This window comes from Pinus tabuliformis, chromosome J (genome assembly GCF_031772625.1).
Source record: "Pinus tabuliformis cultivar Carrire ecotype Pingquan chromosome J, CPIR1, whole genome shotgun sequence".
In the NCBI taxonomy this organism is placed as follows: Eukaryota; Viridiplantae; Streptophyta; class Pinopsida; order Pinales; family Pinaceae; genus Pinus; species Pinus tabuliformis.
The window spans coordinates 231,079,762-231,090,004 of NC_142295.1; positions in this window are offsets into that span (position 1 = coordinate 231,079,762).

Consider the following 10,243-nt stretch of genomic DNA (forward strand, 5'->3'; position numbering starts at 1 on the left):
AAGTGGAATCCTTATTTCTGTCTATCCTTGCCTCATGCGATAGAAGTGATCCCATCAACTCATCAACTGTTAATGATGCCAAATCCTTGGCTTCTTTTATGGCTGCTACCACAACATCAAAATTGGTATTCAAAGATCTAAGGATCTTCTTAACCACTGTTTGATCTTTAATTTCCTCACCATAAATTTTAACTGATTTACGACTGTCATGACCCGATTCATGAAAGAATCGGTGTCCTCTGTCTCCTTCATCTACAGACTTTCAAAACCTCTCCTAGTATTCTGCAACTTAACAATATTAGCTTTGGCCATACCTTTATAGTTTGTTGCCAAAGTATCCCATGCTTCCTCTGTTGAAGACGTGATCATAATCTTCTGGAATGTGCATTCTTATTTTTGTTCTTTTTCAATAGATCCCTCTCTGCATCAGTGAGAGCTCGTTCTTCTTCTTCAGTTTTAGGTTCTGAAAACCCAAACTAGACATAATCTCAAACATCATGAGCCTGCAACGTGATCACCATCTTAATTTCCCACATATCATAATCCTTCCCTGTAAACGGTGGGAATTGGCGCTGGAAATGTGAGAAAACCATCTTTCTCTAAAAGAATTCTCTTTTAAAAAAAATCCTCTTTTGCTAAAACCTTTTTCTTTATAAAAAAATATTTTATATAAAAAAAATAAAATTTTCACAAACTTTAAAACAACCCTCTTTAAAAAAGCTTTTAAAAAGATTTTAGTGCTCCCTTTATAAAACTTAAAAAACAAACTCCACGTGAGAAATGTACTCCACGTGAGTATTAAATCGACTTAACCTTCGAACATATAACCTTTTCAAAAAATTGTTTTTGGCTTTGTTAACGCGACCTTGAATACTTAAGGCTTGTGTGCTAACGCTATCCATGGTGATGAACCCCTGCGTTAGTCTTCTAATGCTACAAATTTACCTTTGACCTGTGTGTGCCAAAATTCATAATCTTGCGACTGTTAACACAATTCTCTACTAAGCCCCTATGCGTTATAATGCCTTGTATACAATATGCACGGTGCTTTATGACTTCAACCAAGAATTTTTTTTCTCTCGTCTCTTTGACAGATTGTTGCTAATCCGTTCTCCTTCGCTTTGTGTGACCTTGCTTTGATACCAATTTGTTGGAAAGGCAGAGGAGAAAAAACAAAAATTCACACACAAAACACACGAGCTGTGGCTCTTATATTGATCACACAAAACTTGATTATTACAATGAACACAGTGAAGGGTATTTAAACCTTTTCGACTAGCGACTCGCCTAAAATATCTTGACATGCAACCACACACTTAATTCGACTATGACTTAACTTGACTTGACTCAATGCTTCAACACTCAACACTCAACACTCAGTCAACTGAATCTCTAATTTTAGCCAACTACTCATGCATGAGTAATTGGTTATTTTAACATGCTGCTCATCGATTGGGCGTTGCGTGCCAAGCTAGGAAGAGAGTGTCGAGGGCCGAGTTTGGTGTGTGTCGATGTTGGGAGAGGTGCACGAGCTTGGTTGATCCCGAGTTGTTTGAAGAATTTGTTGGTGTAGTTGAGATTCACAGGTGAAGGTGAGTTTGAGCTCATCCCGAGGATAAAGAATGGCCCTTCACTTTGTAAAGGTGTGATTAAAACTGTCGAAGGAGCCATTGCCAGTCAACCTGTGATCAGTGTAGGTGAGAGAGGCACAATCTCTCGGCCTCTATTGTGATGAACCCACATGTGATCAAGCGTTGCGTGGATGCTAGGAACTATTGGATCTGACTGGTGGTCAAAGCAATAAGTTGGAAGAGCGAAGAACAACGATTGATCGCAGATTTTGGTGAGAGTGAATAACTCAGTTGTGAGTTTGTGGAGGTGCTGCCTCGAGATAATATTAGATTTCAGGTCGATTATTAGAGCCAGATCGACTAAAGTGTCGGAGACATGCCACTGATGGTAGGGTGAGAAAGGCTGATTGTAAATCCTGCTGCTCTGTCCACGCATGTTTGTTCAACCTATTGAGTGGTGAACTCGACATCAAGATCGTTGATCATGTGCTTAGTCTGAAGCTGCAGAGGAGGAGCCACTATCAGTGGAGCGTGTATCGTGGATTATGTGGTTAGATAAGGCCGAGAGCACGTGATTGACGATGTTGTGACGAAGCTAGTGCACGAACCTAAAAAGAAGAAGAAGATCATGAACCATGCACATATATTTTGGCATAATTGCAATGATTCATATGGGTACATTAATAATTTAACGAAATCTAAAACAAATTTTTTGTATGAATTTGATAAGAATGTATGAGGTAAGTAAGAATACCATGCACCGACTTGTTCCAAAGAACATTACAGACCATGCATGTCACCAGTAATAAATTCTTGAAATTCTGGTGATTTGAATATAATGTGTTATCACGTTATGTTATTTGACCGTTTGTGGGCATGCAACTCATAAGTAGGATGGCTGGTATTTGTGTCGAGCAATCAGGGCATATATCATAGTGTTGTTAAGCACAAGTGAGTTGCTGACCATCGTCATCATGCTAGAGAAAGATGCCGAGTGGACTATTGCGTAGAGATGTGGATCTCCAATGCTATTGGTCATTTGAGTCGTTGATTGGTCGTTCCATCACAACCTGAGGGGGAATAAGGCTGTGTGAAGTTGTTGCTCGGTTTTGACTATCAAACTTGCATTAAAGGTCGCTATGAACGAGTGCTAATTGGAATGAGTTTGTCATCACAGATCTATTGGTGGCCTTTGCGGCTTAGAAAAGAGAGGTAACGTGGGCCATGTTCAATCCACACGATGGTGTGAAAGGAGGTAGAGCCACAAATTGATGGTGCGCGCACTAGTAATTGTCGAGTTCTCTGGTTGAGTCAGCCATTGTGTAGATTGTCAATACGAAAGCTGGAAATCATGGTGTTGTGCTGGATTGAATAGAATAAAGTGGTGTGATGGTGTGTGTGATCCGAATAGAAAATGGCATCAACCGATGGTATTCATCCACCCATGGAATTTACCCATGGTATTGTAAGTGGCATCCAACCATGGTATTTTAAGTGGCATCCACCCATGGTATTCATTCACCCATGGTATTTTCCCATGTTATTATGACATCCACCCATGGTATTCATTCACCCATGGAATTTACTCGTGGTATTGTAACTGAAAAATGCTATAAGTAACAAGTTTCATTTTGTAAAATGACATATTAACAATGTAAACTTTAAAACGGGAATTGATACTGTTACTCGTTTCGTAGAGATAGCAAAAAAGTGACTTGATTTTGAAAAGGGGTGATGCAGAATGCACATGTTTTTTTTAGAGCATAGTTTTTGGCACTTTAATTTTTTTTATGTACATCACGTTTTAGAATGGTAGTGATTTTCATGCTGATTTAATAAAGTGAGTATTCTGCATCACACCCTTTTTTTAAAAGCCTTGTTTTTTGGCTTTAAATTTTTTAATGTATAAAATGTAAATAATTATTTTGTAAATTTGATAATTTTTGAAGTGGTCGTTTTCTTCACATTTTCTTGTTTTTTATTTTAATTTTAATTTTTTTTTTTGAGGTTTTAATTGTTTTTCATTTTTAAATTAGAAGGTCGATATTTAGAATTTTCGATATTCTACATATTTATACATCCTTAATTTAATTTTTCAATCCACATGAAATAATTGTTTCTAAAAAACAATATTTTTTAACAATGGACATAAAAATAACCATTTTTAACATAAATATAACTAAACAACTACACGTTTTGATAATTTTTTGCTAGAATTGACATGTCAAAATCACAATTTTTTATACTATAATTTTAACTAAAAATGGTTAAATAATAGCTTTTTTTATGAATTTCATGTCAAAAAAATAATACTAATCACTTTTTTTTTCAAAAAAATAATGATTAACTAAAAAATCAATGCAAAAATCACATATTACAAATATTGAACGTATAACAACCCTAATTGTGGGCCTGGAGTATGCCCTAAAACTGCTTCTGCTTGGCTAAGAGCTCGTCTTCCTCGGACGTAAGGAAACAGGTTAATGGCCCAAGACCCAGAGGCATCTGGCAGGAGTGAAAGCCTGCTCCCTTACGGACCACCAGCGGGTTATTTCAGGTGGCGTGGTTTTCCTTGATAACAGTGATGTGTCAACTGACATTCGCGGATAGCAGCCAGAGATGGCTGTCCTCACTGTTGGTTTGACAAACTGAGTTTGATAGGTTTTTCCACCTTTTGAAAAAAAAAAAGAAAAAAAGAAAAAAAAAAAACAACCCTAATTGAGTGTTTATTCTTCTCATAAAATGTCAAAGTCAAAACATTGCAAAACTTGATTTACAAGCATAACTTAAATTTAATCAACAATGTCACGTAATCCAAACTCTTCATCCTCTAGAGTTTCATCATTGTCTTCTTCCACAATATTTTCTGTTTCATTTTGTTCATTTTCCTCTTCTAATGGGTCTTTGATGTCTGCGAATCTCCCAATGTATGTCTTTCCAAACATTCCATGTAATGGTGGTTGGGGTTCCTTTGCATTTTTAGCCACACGTGATTCACTAAAGTCCCATTTCTTCAACCCAATTTCTTTTATTGCATCTGGAAGAAATTGAAGAGCATTAATTCTTTGCTGAATGAAATTGCACTGTACTGGATCTTTTTCAATTGCAATGCAATTTCTTCTTTTTTGAAGGCAACATACTAGTGTTGTACCTAATTATCAAGCACAAAAGAAATAATGAACTAAATTAGTACAATGACATATTAATTAAAAAAATAACATATTGAAATTCAATTCCATATAATAAAACTTACCTGAGCCAGAAAATAAATCTAGAACCCAATCTCCTTCATTTGAACAAATGTCTATAAGATAGTTAATCAATAATTGTGGTTTTTGATAAATGTTAACTATCTCTCATTTTGCCTCTTTGTCTTCATATGTTAGTTTTCTCACAACAGCATCATAAATCAGTATTTGGCTATGACTCTTTCTGTCTACCCGATTAAAAATCATAGACATATGGCTATCATCTTTTTCTCAACTATTAATATGAATGAACTCACAATCATTTATAAATTGTTGATCTTCATTGTTAAGAAGATTTGACTTTTTCCTGTAACATAAAATAGTAAAAGTTCAATTAACTTGTACATAAATAAATTTTTCAACATTAATCAAATATACATTTTAAACGTCTTACCATGTAAGTTGCATCCTTGAATTTGTTTTCCCCTTGAAGCTTGACAATATCATTGCCAATTGTGTGTCTGAATGAAATGTCACAAATCTGCATAATGGTGATGACGTGACTTCTACAAATCCCGCAACCACTTTACTAAGAGCTTGATAAGTATAAGGGTCACTATCATAGTCAATGTTTGGAATATTGAAACCATGGGGAATATCTGCAATGACTAGGGCATAATCCCTTTTAGGTATGAGTTTAGCAATGTCTTCACAGTCGCCTTGTATTACTTGATATTGAATAGTGTCTAGCCCATTCCAAATGAAATGATTGAGAGTTGGATCAAGTTGAACATTCTTAATACGTTGCTTCCTCAATCTTTCGATCTTTATTTTTTCAATAAAGGTTTTGAAACTATCTGGCACTCCATTATCATCCTTCCTCATCTTTTATAAAATAAACAAATATATGTGTAAGTTATAAATTAAAAATAGTACACAGGTGAATAAAAATGAATGTATAAATCAAGATACATTTTTAAATGCAAGATAAAAAGCTTTTAATGTTGATGTAGACTTGAATCTGGATAGTTGCGTACAACATCATCCCAACTATCTTCATTCAACAATCTAACCATTTGTTCTTGAATTTTCATATAAACTTTGTGACTGCATAGATAAAGTAACAAAAAGTTAATATAATGATATGTATAACAAATACTACCAAGAACAACATGTTTTATTTAAAATATAATTATAATCTAGAAATAAATAAAAATATTTCAACAAACTTACTTTTGAAATTCTTCAGACATTTCCTCCAATGATAATTCCCTTGACCTCACACGAGATAATATTGTTTTGACAATTTTTTCATCTTTCACTCCTTGCATCGCCCTCCAAGGTGTGATAATCATATTGTCTGGAAGATGCTTCATTTCAAGAGCTAATTTACTGTTGCCACATATCAAAGGCTTAGACTTTTTGACCTTCTGGTTTTTAATGGCAATGTCTTCTCACATGCTAAAAATCTCATCAATCAACCTCCAAACATCTCCAGTTCTAAATGCCAATTAGAAAATGTTATCAACACCTCTAAATAAATCACAATGTTTGCTGCCTGTTCCACCTTTTGAATTGGTTTTCTCTTCAATTTGATATCCTATTTCCATACAACATTCCTTTCGGAAATTTGCAGTAACATTTATCCTATCCCCACCACATTTTTCTTCAAATTCACTATGAATAAATCTAACCCTTTGGATGAAAGTCATAGACATCCTATATTAATTATCTGAATTATGATCCCATGCCACTATCTTTGCTTCTGTATCAGATAAACCAACGTAAATGATACATTTCATTGTTTCAAAACGTGGGTTATTAGGATATTCCTCCATCAATTGTCTTTGAGCTTCTATAGAATGGTTCCCCACAAACACATAATAATTGTATTCAAAACATTTTGACTTATCAAATGCTTCTTTGTTGGGAACTTGAAGTGGATCAACAAGAAGCACATAACTAACCACATGAGCATATGGATTGTACCTCATCAATGTCTTCAAGTTGTGAACATGCAGATGATGTGGCTTTCTAACTTGATAATGACATTGTCCTTCACTTTCTTTATAGGTTTGCCTAACATTAAGCTGAAATGTGCGACCACCATCAATTAAGTTTCTCTTTGTCAAATTCTCTCGAATGACATTTTTTTTGTTTTGATAATGCCATCTTCTAAATCAGCTCCTGGTGTAATGATTTCTCTGCTTTCTTTTGAAGCTTCACTAGTTTCTTGACTGCTGGTAATGACTGCTTCAAAATCATCAACTTTACTTTTGTTGGTCATAACATTCCCAACAAAGTTATTCTTGGGCATTGTTACTTTTGGTTTTTTATGGCTCTTCTCAGTTCCAATGTCATCTTCAGTAATGACAACATATATTTCATTGTCAATTTCAACTTCATCGTTCTCAAAAGTAACTTGTTTACCCTTGCTAGATTTATGCACTAGAGGCCTTTTTTTCTAATTCTTTGGATGTACTTTTGTAGCATTATCAATTACTTCATTTTGCCTATTTTCCATATCTTCTTCTGACACTGAGTAAAAACTGCTGACAACTTTCATGATATCATGCTCAATGAAATGAATGCCTCCCAACCTAATTGAACAACTTTCAACAAAATTCTGCCAAACAAAATATCATATGTCAATAGAAAACAAAGTTAAAAAATATAGCGAGACACTTTCAAGAACGCAAAATACAAATATAAATAACAATACTTATGATGTTTTGTGTCATCTCATTTACAATTTGACTACACAACTTTGTAGATACATCTCTCGTGTCATACAATGAATATGATAGTTGGTATTTAACCCTTTCATGTGACTTGGGAGCTTTTGTAAGTACGTAAACAACTTTAGTGTCCGGTACCAAACACATATCTACGACTCTTCCCATCACCTCAAAAATTTCATTATCATTCGGTATATCGATATATAGATATATATTCACATTTGTGCTTTCTCTTTCTTTCACATACCAAATTCTTGATGGAAATTTCACCTCTTTCGAATTCTTCCAGTCTGAAATCATCTTCTTATCACTTGAGGCACTTGAAAGATTTGTAGTCATGAGCTCAGGTGGAGTTCGTTCACCAATGTTTCTTTTAGATGCACCTTTAAGAGTCTTTGGTCCAGAAAGATTCACTGAAATTCTCTTTAATGCCATTTTCCTGAAAAATAGAAACACATAAATCAGTAAATAATAAAAACATATTAACTTAAATTAACAACAAAAATATATCATAAATTTTAATCAACAATCGCCCCATCCACCGCCCCTCACATTCCAAAAAGGAATTCATTAACATTCTAGTGTAAAAAAAAGTAAATCACGAATAAAACATTTTTCCCGGGCGCCCTCACCCAACCCCCCCCGCACGGCACGGGCGCCCTCACCCCCCAACCCTCCCAACCCCCCCGGCGGCCCGGGCGCCCTAACCCGCCCCACCGCCCGGGTGCCCCGGCCCAACCCCCCAACCCTCCCCGACCTGGGCGCCCTCACCCGCCTGCCCCAACCCTCCCTACCCCCCCTCACCCGCCCGCCCGCCCACCCCTCTGGACACCCTCACCCGCCCCCCCCCCGCCCGCCCGCCCGCCCCACCCCTCCGGGCACCCTCACCTACCCGCCCACCCACCCCTCCGGGCGCCCCCCCACCCCTCTGGGCGCCCTCCCTACCCCCCCTCCCCTTCACCCGCTCGCACGCCCAGGAATTGCCCTGCTGCCTGCTGGGAAAGGGCGCGGGCCACCCGGGTGGCGCCTGCACGAGGGGTGGCGCCGCCCGCGCCCGGCAGGCGACAGGGCGATTCCCGGAATCGCCCTACCGCCTGCCGGGCGCGGGCGCGGGCGCCCTGGGTGGCGCTTGCACGAGGGGTGGCACCGCCCGCGCCCCAGCCCGATAGGCGACAGGGCGATTCCGAGAATCACCCTACTGCCTGCCGGGCGGGGGTGATTCTCGGAATCGCCCTGCCGCCTGCCAGGCGGGGGTGCGGGCGGCCTGGGTGGCGGGGCCGAGGGAGGGTGGGCGGGGCACGCTTGGGGGGAAGGGGGTTGGGCAGGGGGGCGCCCAGGCGGAGGGGGGTTAGGGCTGGGGACACCCGTGGGGTGGAGTGGGTTGCGGCCCGGGGGTAAGGCGGTTGGGGCGAGGGGGGGTGAGGGCGCTTGGGCGAGGTCGGAGCTGGGCGGGCGAGCAAGGCCGCCCGGGCCGGGGAGGGGGGTTTGATGGTAAGGGATGAGGGTGGCATTGAGGGGGTTAAGGGGGCAGGGGCCCAACCCCATGACAGGCGGGCGAGCCACTGGGCCGCCCCTGCTCCCCCATGCCCTCACACCCCGCCCGACCTCCCCGCCCACCCTGCGACACCACAGCGGTCCACCCACGGGTATTAAGCAAATGAGTTTGATCGGGCCCACCATGCTCACGATGGATGTAATTGTTATTTTGGATCAGGAAAATTATTAATTAAAAAAAAATCTTTTTCGTTAAACTAATTTAATATAAAAGTTTTCAAGGAAAAAAAATTAACTTACCTATCAATTGCGAGAATTCTTCGTTGAATATGTTGTTGATAGCGATTTAGCTGCTCCACAAATTCACGAGTCTTTCAACGATTTTCAGAAAACCTGGATGTGATGTGAGTAATAGTGATAATGAAATTTTAATATATAAGTGAAATTACGGAGATGTTTTACTATACGGTTAATATGGGATAATTTGTTTTACAATATTATAAAGTGCATATTATAGATTTGTTTTACAATGGGTTGAATGTGGGATAATTTGTTTTAAAATATTATAAAGCGAATATTGTAGAATTGTAAAGCGAATATTATATAGTTTAACGATTAAAATAATTAATGTATAAGTTGTAGTGTACAATTTTAATTTTGATGAAAAAATTAGTTTACATTTTTCAATAAATTGTAGAACAAATAATGAAGGTAAATAAATTTAACAGACTTTTTGGAGGGAAATATTTTCGCAAAAATTTTTGGAGGGAAATATTTTCGCAAAATTTTTTGGAGGGAAAATTTCATTCGTTAAGCTATATAATATCTTTAGGAGACTCTCCATTTGTATCTTCAACATCTTCTATTTGAAAGGGATGGATTGTTCTGATAGTGAAGTTTCGATTTATACACCATCAACTTCTTCATCGCGTAACAACTCTATTCATATTGATGAATATAGCGGGAATTCTTCCACTATGAATAGAAAGTCAATTCTTCCACTTAGTCCTGATTCTAAGGATTATGAGAGCAGCACTGATGAAAGAGCGGATGGAGAATTTCAAATAAATAAAGAGTCACAGATTCCACTTAGTCCTACTTCTAAGGACTATGAAAGCCGCAGTGATGAAGAGCATGATGGTGAAGTTCAAAAGAACGGAGTGCCACGATGTCCACTTAGTCCTAATTCTGAGGACTATGAGAGCAGCGGTTTTGAAGAGCGTGATGGTGAAGTTCAAAAGAATGGAGTGCC